The sequence below is a fragment of the Leguminivora glycinivorella genome, chromosome 11, assembly GCF_023078275.1.
Source record: "Leguminivora glycinivorella isolate SPB_JAAS2020 chromosome 11, LegGlyc_1.1, whole genome shotgun sequence".
Lineage (NCBI taxonomy): Eukaryota > Metazoa > Arthropoda > Insecta > Lepidoptera > Tortricidae > Leguminivora > Leguminivora glycinivorella.
Window position 1 is genome coordinate 1,840,879 of NC_062981.1, and position 15,923 is coordinate 1,856,801.

General features: G+C 40.2%; 1 protein-coding gene across 1 annotated transcript in view; it reads right to left on the bottom strand.

The window, feature by feature from the left end:
- Positions 1–15,511, bottom strand: part of LOC125230949 (stress-activated protein kinase JNK) — a 252,189-nt gene extending 236,678 nt beyond the window's left edge. Inside the window, exon 1 of the mRNA XM_048136253.1 lies at positions 15,436–15,511. The gene's annotated coding sequence lies outside the window, so the exon portion shown is untranslated. The remainder of the gene's footprint in view (positions 1–15,435) is intronic.
- Between the last annotated feature and the right edge of the window lie 412 nt (positions 15,512–15,923).

A 15,923-nucleotide genomic window follows, 5' to 3' on the forward strand; every position in this document is an offset into this window, starting at 1 on the left:
CCGTTTTGATTTTTTTGATATTCTGCTTTTTAAAGATTCTAGAGCCAATCAAAAAATTTCAAAAACGGCTTTTTTCATTGTGGCGCAAAAAAAGGTGTGATACTCAAGATTGGTAACAAACAATTAACCAAAAAAGCTAAACGGTCCGACATAGATTATTTCATTGTTATTCAGATTGTTGAATTTCGTTCCGATTCATTAAGTTTTGAAGGAGGAAAGAGTCGAGAGCGGAACCTCGATTTTAAAGATTTTTTTGAAATATATTTTGACTGAGTTGTTCTTAATGAACAATTTTTTTTCGATAAATCTAGTTAATAACACTTGTATATTTAACTAAAATTCCCAAGTTGAAAGGTGGGCTCCTTTCCATTTTAGCATTTTCGCTACCGTATCCTCTTAAATCTGTCAATTAGATTATTGTCAGCGGTATCCAAATTAATTTCATTTGAGTAACGATAAATTTGTCTATAGGTTCATATGATAACTGCTGAGCAGTAAACATATGAATATGGGAAGGAGGAGATTTTGTTTAAAGTACCACTTCCATTTAAAAAAGTCTCGTACCTCAAACGCGGTACTCAACTTTTACAGCCTTCATAAAGTTACCTTCATATAATATACTATTCTTGTTAAAAGTAATTTCATTAGTAAATGAACGTTGAACGTGTCGGTATAAACCAGAGCCACGTGGCAACTGGCAAGGTAATGGTGACACTGGAGTACCTAGCACGAGCTCTCGAACTAGTGACCTTTAAAATAGGCTGTCTCTTCGAGAATTTACAGAAAATCGGACCTAGGTTAACAAAATTACAATTTTTTCCTGTTAAGATTAAGTAGCAAATGAATGTGTCGGGCGTTATAAAAAGACTCAAGAAAATAAGTTACGTTTAAATTGGTCTTTAATAAAATAAAATCGTCACACACACACAATCGTCTGTAATAGGTGAGGTGACCTTTAGATGTTCAAGAATTCTCAAGAGATCTGGGATAAGTCGAGATGAGAAATATAATTTATCTTTTCTTATAATGATTGGTCGGCACAATGATTATAATGATTGGTCTTGTATTAAATTTGAATTTGTGCGATTATGTGAAACTATAATTGACGTGTGGTGAAGGGTTAAGAATTTCACCACCCCCTTTCTTTCCATGGGTGTCGTAGAAGTCGACTGTGGGATATGGGTTAAATTGTTGCGTAGGCGAGAGACGGCAACCTGTCACTGCAATATCACAGTTTGGATTTCTTTCAACCACTTTTTGCCAAGAGTGGCACTGAAACTTAGTAGTTCATGTGCTCTGCCTACCCCTTTATGGGATACAGGCGTGATTATATGTATGTGTATGTATGTAGAATTGTCAAAACTGTAGAAATAGATCACAGATAATTAAAATCCCGACCAGAACTGGCCCGAGGAACGTAAACGTATGTGCGCGCTAAGCGTTGAAGATGAACATTTCTTTATGAGATCTAATTCGGAGCTAGGAACGTAACAGTAGACCCCACTCACTCCACTCAGTTGTGTTCTTGCCGCTGAGTAACGTTGTCAGAGCTCAACGAGGATGCGAAGTGTTAGCGCAATGCACATGTAACGCTGGAGTTGCAGACGACCATACACTGCTTGCAATCGGGCGGGTCGCTGTGCTCGTGTCAGTAGAGCAACCTCCAAATCTGCCGACCCTTTGTCAACTTTTTAACCTTCTAGTATGACACGTTTATCAGTTTATCACCGACGAAGGACGAATTATCTCGTAACTAGACACAAGTAGTAGGGGGCAATGGGCGTGACGGACGTCTGTTAGCGGAGGTTAATTACAGCCGTTTACGCCTCTCGTTACTGGTATGCGGAGGTATAACACGCTTCTCCACATTTGCATAACGTTTATGCTGTAGAGTAACGTTATATTGAACTCACGGTGACCACACAATGATAGGTACCAATAGGATCCCACGCAGCGACATTTGGAACGAGCAATATTATAAAGAGTTTTGAATGATTAACGGATTTATGTCGACATGTCTGCCGTATGCCGAATGACCTGTGGGCCAAGATAGCCACGGAGTGGGAGCCCCATGAGTCGAACAGAGGATCCGGCAGACCTCGCCGGCGATGTCGGGATAACTTGGACTCCTTTTTGACAGACTGGCCAGTTGTAGCTCAAGATCAAGAAGAGTGGAGGAAGAAGGGGGAGGTTTTGCCCAGCAGTAGGACACAATAGGCTCATAGTATAGTATAGTATAACGAATTTGTAGGCTATTATGTTACTTATATTGATAGGGATTCAGGATACATAGATCGCGCGCTGTCTACAAAACTTTGACATCCATCCGCCATCTCCAGTTTTCCGTGATAATGATGCATTCTCGACAAAAATCAAAAAGGTAATTACGGTTTATATTCCTTAAGAGGAACTATAACTACATGGTAATTGTACAATAATGAGATGAAATTTTCAAAAATGCATTATGTTTAGTGTTCCGAACAAAATTTAATACACGGGAAACATACAGGAACATTTTGGTCTTAAAACTGGTCAAATTCGTTATTTTCAGAAAAAGTTTGGATACCTAACACAAAACTTTCCTCTCATATTGAAACAATTATGGGAGCCTGTCATGCGATGGGCTAGCCCAGTAAATAAGCGCCCCGATTGCATCCACTCGGGGGGTGACAAACGAGGTTAATGACACAATTTGGAAGTTTAACTCGGGCGCGATAGGGCGGCAAAAACTACAGACAGATTGGCACATCCTATTATACCTATTTACCTATCTATGACGACTGCAACCTGTAAGAAATTAAACGTTTGCCTTTTTAACCCCCCTAGCAAAAACGACAAAGTGTTAAGTTTTACGTGTTTGTCTGTCTGTCTTTCTGTGTGTGTGCCTGTCTGTGGCATCGTAGCTCGAGTGGACGAACCGATTTAGATTTGTTTCTTTGTTTGAAAGCTGAATTAGTCGGGAGTGTTCATAGCCACGTTTGATGAAAGTCGGTCCACTATGTCGGTTTTTTTTTTTAATTTATATTATAGATTACTTTTAATACACGGGCAAAGCCGCGGGAAAAAGCTAGTTATAATATATGACGGCCTATGCTATCCCGATAAACAACAACCCTCCGATCGCACTCGGGGTGACAAACGGGAATAATGAGACCAAAGCAAATCCAATGTTGATATGTAACCGGAAAAAAACACTTTTACAGCATTCATTTCTTAAAAACTTTTTTTGAATCCTGTGATAGGCCTATCCCAGTAAATAGTATTTAGTTATACTCTCATTCAACGTTCTGTACACTTTTTACATGTAGAATGCTAAAATGGTGCAGTAAATAATATTTACTTACTTACTGTTGACCACTGACAGCCAAACACTGGATTGCATACACTCGAGGGGGTGACAAACGAGGTTAACGACACAGTTTGTGAGTTAAACTCGGGCCGCTAGGGCGAAAACGAAAACTTACGGACAGGTTACAGGCAAATGCGATTAGCTTTGGTAAGTGCAAGACTAGAAATTTAAACTTAATATTTATCGCAAAACATGATAACGAGTAGTATTGTATTACGTCAGCAGATTATAGTAGTTTAATAGTCGGTTCATATATCAAAACAGTTACATAATTATGGCCACGAAAAAACTATCGAAATAGACGTCTAGTTTCAGTAAATTAAAACTGAAAAGTCTAATTTTTTTACCACTTACACAAATGTAGATTAAAACTAATTTCGAGCTAAGTTCATATAGTTCTTGGGAAATAAACGGTATAGTTAAATTATAGGAAAGATAATATAACTGCGCTAATGAATTGTTATCTCCACAACATAATCCGCTAATTTCCCAACCCGAAATTCCCCGAATTACAAAGGTTATTGTAGTGCTACCGCCGCCACGGGCAGAAAATTAAACATGAATCCTTAATGCACTGCATTCCAAATGACTTAACCGGGTTAATCGCTTCGGCACTGTATGGGGCACACCCTAGCCCGGGCAGGGCTAAAACAAAAACAATAACTGAATTGGGAATATTACTCAAAACTGCGTAGAGGGCGCGCTGACGCATTGAGGAGGGCCTAGCGCGAACCATGTTTGGTATCTTACCCCTTTGTCACACTTATAAATAGTTATCTGTTAACAAACCGCATTGATGCGTCATAATCATAACCAAAACATCTTAAAAAACTAGTATGCATACGTTTATCTATGGTTTAGTCGAATCGAATGTAAAATTATGCATTTACATTATTTATACCTACCAGTAGATACAATTAAATTAACAAACAGAAATGAAAAAAATGTAGGTACAGTCCAATTCATAAATATCTGTACATTTCTTCACCTTAACTCGTACCAATAAGGTGAAAAAGTGATCATATATTTATGAACTCGACTGTACCTATCAATAGGATATTACACGACAGTAATTAAAATGGATTACGGAGTATAAATATACAAATGACAAATTGCCAAAAATAATCCAAATATTATTACATTACAAACACTAAATAGCTCTTGTATGATATTTGGTTTTCATTTACAAAAGGGTCCTTAATCCTTATGTTTCAATCGCAATAAGGTCCTTTACCGTCTGAAATTCTAACAATTCTGACAAAATTGGAGATTTTGTCAGAATTGTGCTTTGTAGAGATATATGCTGCTATATGCTGGGTATCATATAGCAGCATATTTCTCTATAGAAACCCACAAAGTTGCAAATTATTGTGTTACACGAAACGTATCGAATCAACGTTTCAAATCAGCAAATAAGATAAATCGCTCACTCGACTGTAATGAATACCTTTAAACGCATACGCCGTAAACGCCATGTAGTACAATGGCGTATACGCAATCAGGATCAATAGCTTTGCAATCTGTAGGGCGCACTTCCCCCGGACAGGAGTCTAAAATAAAAACTGCCGGTGCAATTACAGAAGAGTCGCGTTAGCTTGGATTCGTGGAATGAGGTCGAGGGTCGATGCCCGCGCTGACGCTGACAATGTTAAATAACAACCAGGGGTTGTATGGCTTATTTTTTGAAATGCACGTACCTATTACATGAAATCCTGATCATATCCTCCTTCTATCCTAAAAAATCTAAATAGACTGTACCCACGTACGTTTAAGGACTGGAAAGTTTCTTTAAATATAATTTTGGCTCTTATTTTGATAGATGCCGCACCAAACATGATTAAGGTACGGCGGAGCAAATCTCGACTGGTGGGCAAATGTAGCTGGTACATTTTTTCCATGTTTTACAATGTATGCATTATTAAATAGAGTGTCCAACTGTCCACCGGTTATATATGGTAGGCGTGTTCAGTGGAAGATCTGCCCCGCTGTACCTTACAAATAATTACAGAAATAGGAACACAGAACTATTCTTATCAACTGTCTGCCACGATTCCGTAGACATACATCACACTATCATATCTGCCGTCAAACAAAACCCCCGACGCAAAAACGACGGGGTGTTATTATTATTATTATTTATTTATTTCGTGTAACAGAGACACATATTTTGTTAGTACATACATGAATGAAAGTGACAATTAATTAAGGGTTAGTAGGAGCCTAAATCTAAAATATTTACATACAAAGTTAACCTACAGAGCTACCACTGTATGGTGGTCAAAGGGGAATGTAATCCCGCACAGTGTAGCAATAGCGGACAATCAGGCTTGTCCGCTATCATTCTCAGGATGACATTGGGACTGTCCCGCACCCGGCGCACCAGGGATGCGGCGCGCTTGCGCAAGGTCGTCTGAAAGCAATCAACGCGCGCCTCAGAAAACATACCTGATGCGCTACAGAAGCGAGGCAGTCCCACTATCACCCGGAACGCGTTATTATACTGGACCCGAAGGGCCCTATAGGCCCGTTGCGTGTACTGAACCCAAAGGCTGCAGGTATACAGGGACGTACAAAATGCTCTAAAGAGTGTAATCTTAACTCCCCTTGAGCAACCAGCAAACCTTCGTGCTATCATATTCGCCCGCACCGACAGGGCCCTTCGTTCTCGCTCCATGTCTGGGTCGTCCCCGAGGTTGGCCGTCACAATATGCCCGAGATATTTAAATTGGGTTACTCGGTCTATCGTACTACCATTAAGGAACATTGCAGGAATATCTGAACAACTGTTCCGGCCAGGCTCAAAGACTAAACACTGGCTTTTAGTCACGTTATATTTAAGACCGTGACTCACCGCATAGTCCTCACAAATCTTGAGCAACCTCCGCATACCACACACCGAGGCGCTCAGCAGCACCATGTCGTCTGCATAACTAATGTTGTTAACACAAACTCCGTCTACATGGCACCCGACATGAGTGCTACTGAGCTCCTCGATGAGACCATTCACGTACAGGTTGAAAAGCGTTGGTGAGCTCAACCCTCCCTGCCTCACCCCACATTCCAACCTGTACTCGTCTGACAGCGCATTAGCCCATCTGACGCAGTTGACCTGGTTTCCGTACCAGTACCTTAATATACGTACAGTTTCCGGGGTATACTGGTTTGTGATAATTTCCCCACAGTTTATCATAAGAAACCAGGTCAAAAGCCCTGGAAAGGTCGAGGAAACATGCAATCACCGGGGTCTTTCTCCTGGTGTAATACCTGACAGTATGCTTCATACACAATATAGCAGACTCTGTTGACAAACGGGGTCGAAAGCCAAATTGGTTGTCGTGCAGTTTAACATGCTCAGATAGCTGTGTATTAAGCATACTGTCAAATATTTTCGCAATCACAGTCGCCAGAGATATCGGTCTGTAGTTGTTTTTGTCTGCTAAATCTCCGGTTTTGTTTTTAACTACAGGAACGACGATCGTACGCATCATGTCATTAGGCAAATATGAATGCCTAATACATAGCGTAAAAAACATAGCTAACACCCTAGACATGTGAGGACCAGCATTTTGGAGGTGCTCGATGCTGAGTCCGTCATGTCCCGGGGACTTGCCTCTACACATTGATTTAATGACTTTGTCAATATCCTTGGCCGTAAACCCCGGGCCTGGACTTTCATTAGTGGCCTCAGACACAAGTCCCCCCACACACGACGCACCCAAGGGAGAAGCCTCAAAGAAAAGGTCCTTAAACAGGTTGGCAATACTCGTAGGCTCTGTTACGCCATCAACACTAACAGGGTGGCCAGCCACAGGCTTCATTTTACTTGCAGACTTCCAGAAACCACGAAAATCCTTTTTAGAGTACTGAGAGGTGATAATATCAAGTTTAATTTGGTTTTGATGATTTTGACACCATTTTAATCGTGCTTTAAATATCTTCCGACTCTCTACCATCTCTTTAAAAAGATTTCCACTTTTAGGTCTCCCACATACTGTCCACTCATGAAACCTCTGCCTGGCAACCCTATGAGCGTCACTGACAAATTTATTCCAGCCGACTACCTGTTTTTTAGACCTAGTTCTTCCAGCCATCCGCCCTGTAATAGCTGAATTCCTTAAAGCGCTAACTATGTCACTATAAAGATTGTCCAACACTTTTTTGTGACTGTCAATTTGACAATATTTGTCCGCACATTGTCTTAGTTCGGTTGGAAAATCAATACCCTTCAGCAACTGGTGACATTGCTTATAAAATAATTCAACTTGCTCTGGTGTTCTGTTTCCCCACATGACACTTTTGTTATTATTAATAGGAACGTCACCAGCAGCCTTGGGGGTTATAACACTTAGGTCACATTCCAAAAACATAGGAAAATGATCAGACCAGGTAACACAGTTATCTACAAACACATTGCGTACGGAAGACAAAGCAGATTCAGTTACCACACAGTGGTCCAGCCAGCGCTCACACAAGTGAGCATCACTAAAGAAAGTATAGGTATTTGATGTAATCCCTAGCTTTAAAACGTCTACACAAGACCACTTTTCCTCGTCACAATAACGAATTAGCTCGGTATAAAAACGTTCGTTTGGATGAGCATTAAAATCCCCCATTAAATAGACAGATTCTACGCCACAATCGTCAATCAATGCACTGACCTCAGCTAAACAATCCGTGAAATCCGCAACATTGTCACTGCAATCCGTGGGCATGTAAACACTCACCACTATGAAGTCTTTATTATCAGCCGACTTTATCTTAATGGCACACAGCCGCGCGTTATCGCATTGCACTACACTCACACTTTGAAACGCCGATTTCCGCCACAACAAACCAACTCCGCCGTACGGGCGCCCGCGCAACACTCCCGCCGCCATATCCATTGCAGAGGTCCCCGTCGAACAGAAATTTTCGTCAATTGTATTTAGGTATGGAATTTCATCCCAACAAAGCCACGTCTCTTGAAGGGCTACAATGTCTGATCTTCGACATATGTCCTTAATACAGTCGATGGAACGCTTTACGCTCTTGCAATTAAAGGTACAAAAACGATATGCCATTATTAATTATGTTTATAATATAACAACTACAGGTATCTATGTAAATATACGTCATTATTACCTCGCACAGGCTAGACCATTGGAGGTTTTGTATTTTTATTGCCGTACTCAGCGTTTACTCCGCTCGTAGATTTGTATTTAAAATGTACAAATTTGCGAAAAATGACACCTCTAGGCCATAAACTTTTTTCTAAAAATAAAGGCAGTTTACTGGGAGAAATAAAGAACTTGTACGCTTTATGGTTTGTTTCTTTCTTTATGTCGATTTTCTGCAAGGATACACACACTTGTGTTTTAGCCATAATATGTTCAATGATATCCTCCTCTCGCGTGTCCTTATGGATATTCGAGATAAACATTGGAATATTACGCTCCGCCGCTTTAAACTTATTTGATTCATTTGCTACGCCAAATTGGCCCCTATAGCGGTATTTAGGCTTGTTTTTCTTGTATGTCACCTTTTCCCATTTCTCTTCACCAGTAGGTGAAATTTCAGATTGTTTATCCTCGTTATTGAATTTGTCCATACGAGTACAATCGATACCGGTCGGCTCAGGCTCACCCGGCCGCTCGGTGCGCTCGGTCAGCTGTTCGATGCGATGACTCATGTTCGCGCCGGTTAGCATGTTTTCGTCACTACGCGCGGTGTAGTTTTTATTTTCACCCTCATTTACGACTGAATTGCATTGTATTTCTTCACTCGTTTGAATAGGAGAAATATTGGCGTACTTAACGGAGTCGTCACTGTCCCTTCTCGTTGAGTCATGTGTGTTAGATAGACCGTGCGGGCCACTGTTCATACACCATGCCCCTCGCCTATTGTTTACATTACGACCAGACATCATAGACAATCGCGCAGGCGGCCCTTCACTACTTATTTTATGCAAGTCATTTCTTAATTCTTCTATATCTTTAGACGTAGCATAGGTCGCTTTTACGGTCTCTAAATCGGTTTGTAGTCGCACTAAATCTTTTAGCAATTTCGTACAGTCCAGATGGTCAAAGGTTAGAGGGGGGAGTTTCTCTAATTTCCGTGCCACGAATATTGGTATCAGATTTGGATCCGTTGATTTAAGAAGCTGAATAATATCATTTATTTCCCTCTGGCCCTTCCCATCACCTTTTCGTTGAACGTTTCGTCTAGTGCTGGAAACAGATTCGAACAGTAACGTCTTTGACATTTGAATTTCTTCACTCGTGAACGACGTAGCACATAAACGCACTAAACTTTCTTCATCCATTACGGAAAGCTTGTTTTGTATATATGCTAGCATTTCATCGATAACGATGTTACACTTAGTACATTTAACCGTACTCGACATTTTTACGACACTCGCGCGCGAGGATCGACGCCATACAAGAGAACCCGTGCGACACCTGCGAATGCGCACGCGAGATATTGCACGTTGCCTTATCGAAGAACTTAAGAACTGTTAGCACATACTCAGTAGTTTATCTATAGGACACATTTCGCGAAGTTCCCGGGAAAGAAGGCGACGAGGAAGTTCGCAATGAGTCTTTAATATCTGTTCTAAACTCTTACTGTTATCAAGTTGCAATAAAGAGACGAGAGAACAAGGTGCGGGACGTGGGTGACGTCATTTCCAAACTCAAATGGAATTGGGCGGGGCATCTTGCCAGGCAGAGTGATGGCCCAAAATGTTGACCGAATGGTGGCCGCTATCGGATGTAAGAAGCGCCTGGCATCCGTTGGCTCGTTGGGTGGACGACATTCGAAAAACTGCGGGGCACTTCTGGATGAGATTAGCCCAGGACCGGGATAAGTGGCGTACACGAAGGGAGGCCTATGCTCAGCAGTGGGCGATTAATGGCTGAAATGATGATGATGAATAAGGAGACGGAACTACAAAACGAATAAGTATTTCTGAACGCGTATAGTGCGAAATCCTTTTTTTTATGCGATAGGACGAGCAGACAAGCCGCCTGATGATAAGTCTTTTGTGTCACCATAAGAGCCATAAGAACGTGTGACATATTTTTGCGGTCTTCGGAGAGTAACATGTTATTACTGGTAGCGTACGGATATGTACGATTAATACGATTATGAAAAATGTTCTGCTTTATCCGAGTGCACTTAAAACTTTATTTGCTGAAAGTAAAACAACATGATGTACAAACTACATACATTTGGTTGTACAGCTAGAACCAAAAACTAGGTAATATATAGGAAAGTCAATTTTGCAAATTATCAAGGGCCTATTTTAGACATTAGCTAGCTTTTAAGTTTAGTCTTAGTTTCTTATATAATTATGTAAATATGTTCATGAAAATTATCCTAATGGGCATTTTCAGAATTTGGGACCCCCCAATTAGCGAACGTTGTTAACAAAAATTAACTCGCTGTCAGATTTATAACGATAAATTAAACATGAAATTCCAATAAAAATACTGTTTTTGTGTTAATTACATAAACTTTGAGCGATAATCTACATTAAAAAAACTAAATTTTTAGACAGATTTTATGCTTAATTGTCGTCACATAACTGACAGCGAGTTAATTTTTGTTAACAAGTTTTGCTTTTTGGGGGACCCAAATTCTGAAAATGCCCTAATGCACCTTAACAAATTCACCGGTGAGCTACGGTCGTCGTAGCGCTATGTCGTAGCTGATAAGATAACGTGGATTTTCCCGTATGTCGTGAAAATGGGTCGTAGAGAAAGAACGACGTGTCGTCATAAGCACTGAATGGGTTAAGAGCGTTATAACATTTCGGCGTCGGGCGAAATTAGGTATTTTACCCGCCGCGCGAGCCCAATATGCCGACCCTTTCTAGCACGTCTTATCACTCGCTCGCACTACAATAATGGACAAAACAATCTTGATCCTTCCTATGGAATTTTGATAACAACCACAATCTACTATCTCGATATAAACTTTTGATTTCTAATAAACATTATTTTGTACGAAAAGACTAGAATATAGCGCAAAATAATATTAATTACGTTAAAATTTATTTAAAAATTTAAAGTAATAATTATAAACTGTGATCATATTTAAGTAGATCCCATCCCAAATGTTTGCTTTTGTTATATGATAAGTATTAGAGTAAAGTATATATTAATATGATGATAAAATAAGTCAAATATAATTCTCATTACTTCAAGGTGTTACTCAGGGTCAATGTCTGATGATGGAGAGAGATTGTGGTCACCAAAAATCAACTCGCATATTTGAATAACATAAAAAAACGAAGTGGTTCAGTTACATGGGTTTATTGGTACCGGTGACCACCATCTGGCTCCAACATCAGACCCTCAGTACCACCTCTTGTCAAAGGTCTTATTAAGAAGGAGTAAGAACCCAATGAGCCTGATTACTAAATGGTTTAGTTACATGGATCACTGGTACTGGTGACCACCATCTGGCTCCATCATCAGACCCTGAGTACCACCTCTTGTCAAAGGTCTTATTGAGACGATCCCAATGAGCCTAAAGACGATGTGGTTTAGTCATATGGTTCATTGGTACTGGTAACCACCATCTGTCTCCATCATCAGACCCTGAGTAGGTACCACCTCTTGTCGACGGTCTTGTTGAGACGATTTCAATGAGCCTACATACGAAGTGGTTTAGTTCCATGGTTCATTGGTACTGGTGACCACCATCTGGTCCCATCATCAGACCCTGAGTACCACCTCTTGTTAAAGGTCTAATTGAGATGAACCCAATAAGGCTAAACACAAAGTGGTTTAGTCATATGGTTCATTGGTACTGGTGACAACCATCTGTCTCCATCATCAGACCCTGAGTACCACCTCTTGTCAAAGGTCTTGTTGAGACGAACCCAACGAGCCTAAACACGAAGTCGTTTACTTACATGGTTCACTGGTACTGGTGACCACCTTCTGGCTCCATCATCAGATCCCGAGTACCACCTCTTGTCAAAGGTCTTATTGAGACGATCCCATTGAGCCTAAATACGAAGTGGTTTAGTCATATGGTTCATTGGTACTGGTGACCACCATCTGGCTCCATCATCAGACCCTGAGTACCACCTCTTGTCAAAGGTCTTGTTGAGACGAACCCAACGAGCCTAAACACGAAGTCGTTTACTTACATGGTTCACTGGTACTGGTGACCACCTTCTGGCTCCATCATCAGATCCCGAGTACCACCTCTTGTCAAAGGTCTTATTGAGACGATCCCATTGAGCCTAAATACGAAGTGGTTTAGTCATATGGTTCATTGGTACTGGTGACCACCATCTGGCTCCATCATCAGACCCTGAGTACCACCTCTTGTCAAAGGTCTTGTTGAGACGAATCCAACGAGCCTAAACACGAAGTCGTTTACTTACATGGTTCACTGGTACTGGTGACCACCTTCTGGCTCCATCATCAGATCCCGAGTACCACCTCTTGTCAAAGGTCTTATTGAGACGATCCCATTGAGCCTAAATACGAAGTGGTTTAGTCATATGGTTCATTGGTACTGGTGACCACCATCTGGCTCCATCATCAGACCTTGAGTACCACCTCTTGTCAAAGGTCTTGTTGAGACGAACCCAACGAGCCTAAACACGAAGTCGTTTACTTACATGGTTCACTGGTACTGGTGACCACCTTCTGGCTCCATCATCAGATCCCGAGTACCATCTTGATGTGTCTTATCATCTTGACCGTATTGTAATTTTCGCATATTTATCATCATAACGTTGTAATACTTTAACATTCAAACATAACAAAATATTACAAAAGCAAATATTTACGGATCTAGGATCAAATTCGTTGGTCGCTGTTTACACACACACAATGCGAGGATAGCCCGTGTATAAACAAGGCGTCCAACCCACACAACGATAAATATTCTCGACGTTTGCGATGAAAACTCGGAGAGCGAAGCGACATACGTCTCACCTCCTCGAGCTCCGGCGCGGCACTGAAATCGCAGGCGTCCGTCGCCGGTAAAATAGCGACAGGAAGGCTAGTTTTCAAAAAATTGGCAAAAAATCATGATAAAATATTATAACGACAAGTGGATAACAGCAATTTAAGCACATTGTGCAGGTTATTTATATACTAAAATAACTTCGATAACATGTAGATTTTCGGAGAAATGATCACTTGTTTCGATGTATTTTCAAGACAAAATTGAGTTCGTTTTACTTTCAATTTCTCAATTTCAAAGGATTAAATGATAAATATTGTTTAATGGGCCTAAAGTACAAGATATTAGGAATTTAAATTTACCGCATTTATGAGAGTGAGCTTATCAAATTGTACATAATAAGAGCTCAGAAATCTGTGCTTCGCGCGGTTTTTCCTAAACGAGCATCAGAAAAAAAATCATTACTAATTGAAAAAGCTTTTTCTTCCATATGTTTTTTAATAAACCGACAGTTAATTAGATTTTCTAACTGAAACAAGTACTTTTACTGTCTTTTAGTATGAGTAAAGTGTACAATTTTGCCGATAAATATTGTACATTTTACAATATATCGCCTTTTTTTGTCATAGCGCTCTTAACTTACGAATACCTACTAAAAGTAACACCATGATATAAGTAGCCATACCCTGTAACTATAAACTAACATACTTGGAGAAGTCAGTGTCGCCTGAACCATAATGGCCGCAGTGCCGGCGCGCCATCTAGCGAGGACGCCGCCAGTTCAAGTGCAATGTCAGCCGATTCAACACTTTATGGAGGAAGTCTTATAGATGCTTATTGTTTGGATTGGTGGAAGGCAGGCATTTGGAAGAGTGATCTCATATAAAGAAAAATTATGATTAATTTAACAAAAAATATTTATTGAATATTAAATAATGCGAAATTAAATTAACTTCATTGAAAGTTAGATAACTAATTTCCTCCTTTATACGTGGGATCGGATTTGCCTTTTCATTTTGTTTACCCAGAACATCTCTTCAGCCTCTGGATAACTAGAGGTATTAAATAAAACAATGATCTAATAAGACTAAGGTCAATCACTGGCCAGTTTATAATAAATTTAAAAAAAAAGGTCAACACCGATCAAAACAGGGTCATAACTTAGTCAATACAAGAATATTTATTATCCGTTGAAATATGAAAATTGTATCCGTTCGTAACTTAGACATTTCTTGTCATTCCACTTATATTATACATAGGTACTTGTACACAATAAATAGTCAGAACTGCCGGCACCCTAACAACTTACAAAATGTTATTAAGTATTCTGCAACAATTCGACAACCTAGTAATAATCAGCCCATTAGGCATTCCTTGTTTAACTAAACTGAAATCTACTAACGACCCGACGCACGTGATTTGCTGCGGAGCTAACGCTTGTACAAGATTTAGGTGAAGGTGAAGTACTTCGACTTGTCGGCATCAGATTATTTCCATTAGCTATTGTATTTCTATAGATAATGGCTATTTTAGCACAATAAAAATAAGAACTCGGGCCTTTTACATCTATGTAAATTTGAAAAAACTACTTAGTCTTTTAAGTTTCCGAGTAAAAATAAGATTCCGTCAAAACCTTCATAGGATTTGTTTTGAGTCTGGAAAACTGAAAAGGGACTCCACGATAATATAATTGATAGGAAGGTTAACACACTTTTGTAATTATTCGTATACATTTTCAAGTTAAGAAGATCGCTTATACTTTTCGCCGTATTCATTATATGCATAAACTTATTCTACACGGCCTAAATCATAACATACTTCAGGTCAAATTAAGCTAGCCATATTTGCAATTGTATATTTTATCCGAATGTACTAGTAAATACAACCAACTTTGTGGGTTTTCTGGTACGGTTTTTCATCTTTTTGCCACACATGGTCTATACCTTGCTATCGGCTACGCTCGTAGCATGTACCACTGACACTGAATGTGTAAACACAATCTCATTTACTCCTTGATACAAGGAATTGTTACAATCAGTTTAAGACTCATCTACCTAACATTCGACTACCATAGTTCCTCTTCATCTACAGTAGCAGTTAAAACATTTCCGTCAATATCTGGAAGCACAACAAACACGTCAGCATCCCATCCAATCCTCAACGCCGGCTAACCTCACCTTGCACTGTATTTGCACCCAAGTGTACACTAGCACTATAGTTATAACTTGTACACTGTTACACTGTGGCAATGTAAGCGTGCGCTCGTGCCGGCGGCGCGGGTGGACTGCGGGCGCCCCCGCGGCTGCGCACACCCTTCGCCAAAGGGAACTTCAGAGGGGACTGTTAGTAGTTGGGTAAAACGCTTTTGCAATCTGGGGATGATTGGGTAAAATGAGTAGAGATAAGCTACATAGTTAAGAAAATTTAATTGTGTTTTAATTTTCTTTTTAGCTACGTGAGACAAGTTTTAGGTTTGGAGGAGCCTGTTTTATATGGATTGATTTTTTCATCACGTCAGTGGTAACTGGCAACCAAGCATTCGACCACCCTAGAGTCCTGCAACTGCAAGTCCGCCAGTATTATTGCATTCAGTAGTCTTAACTTTATTGCACTGGCAGGTATGCAGTTCAATACATCCCAAATAAGGTGCACTGGGCCAATTTCG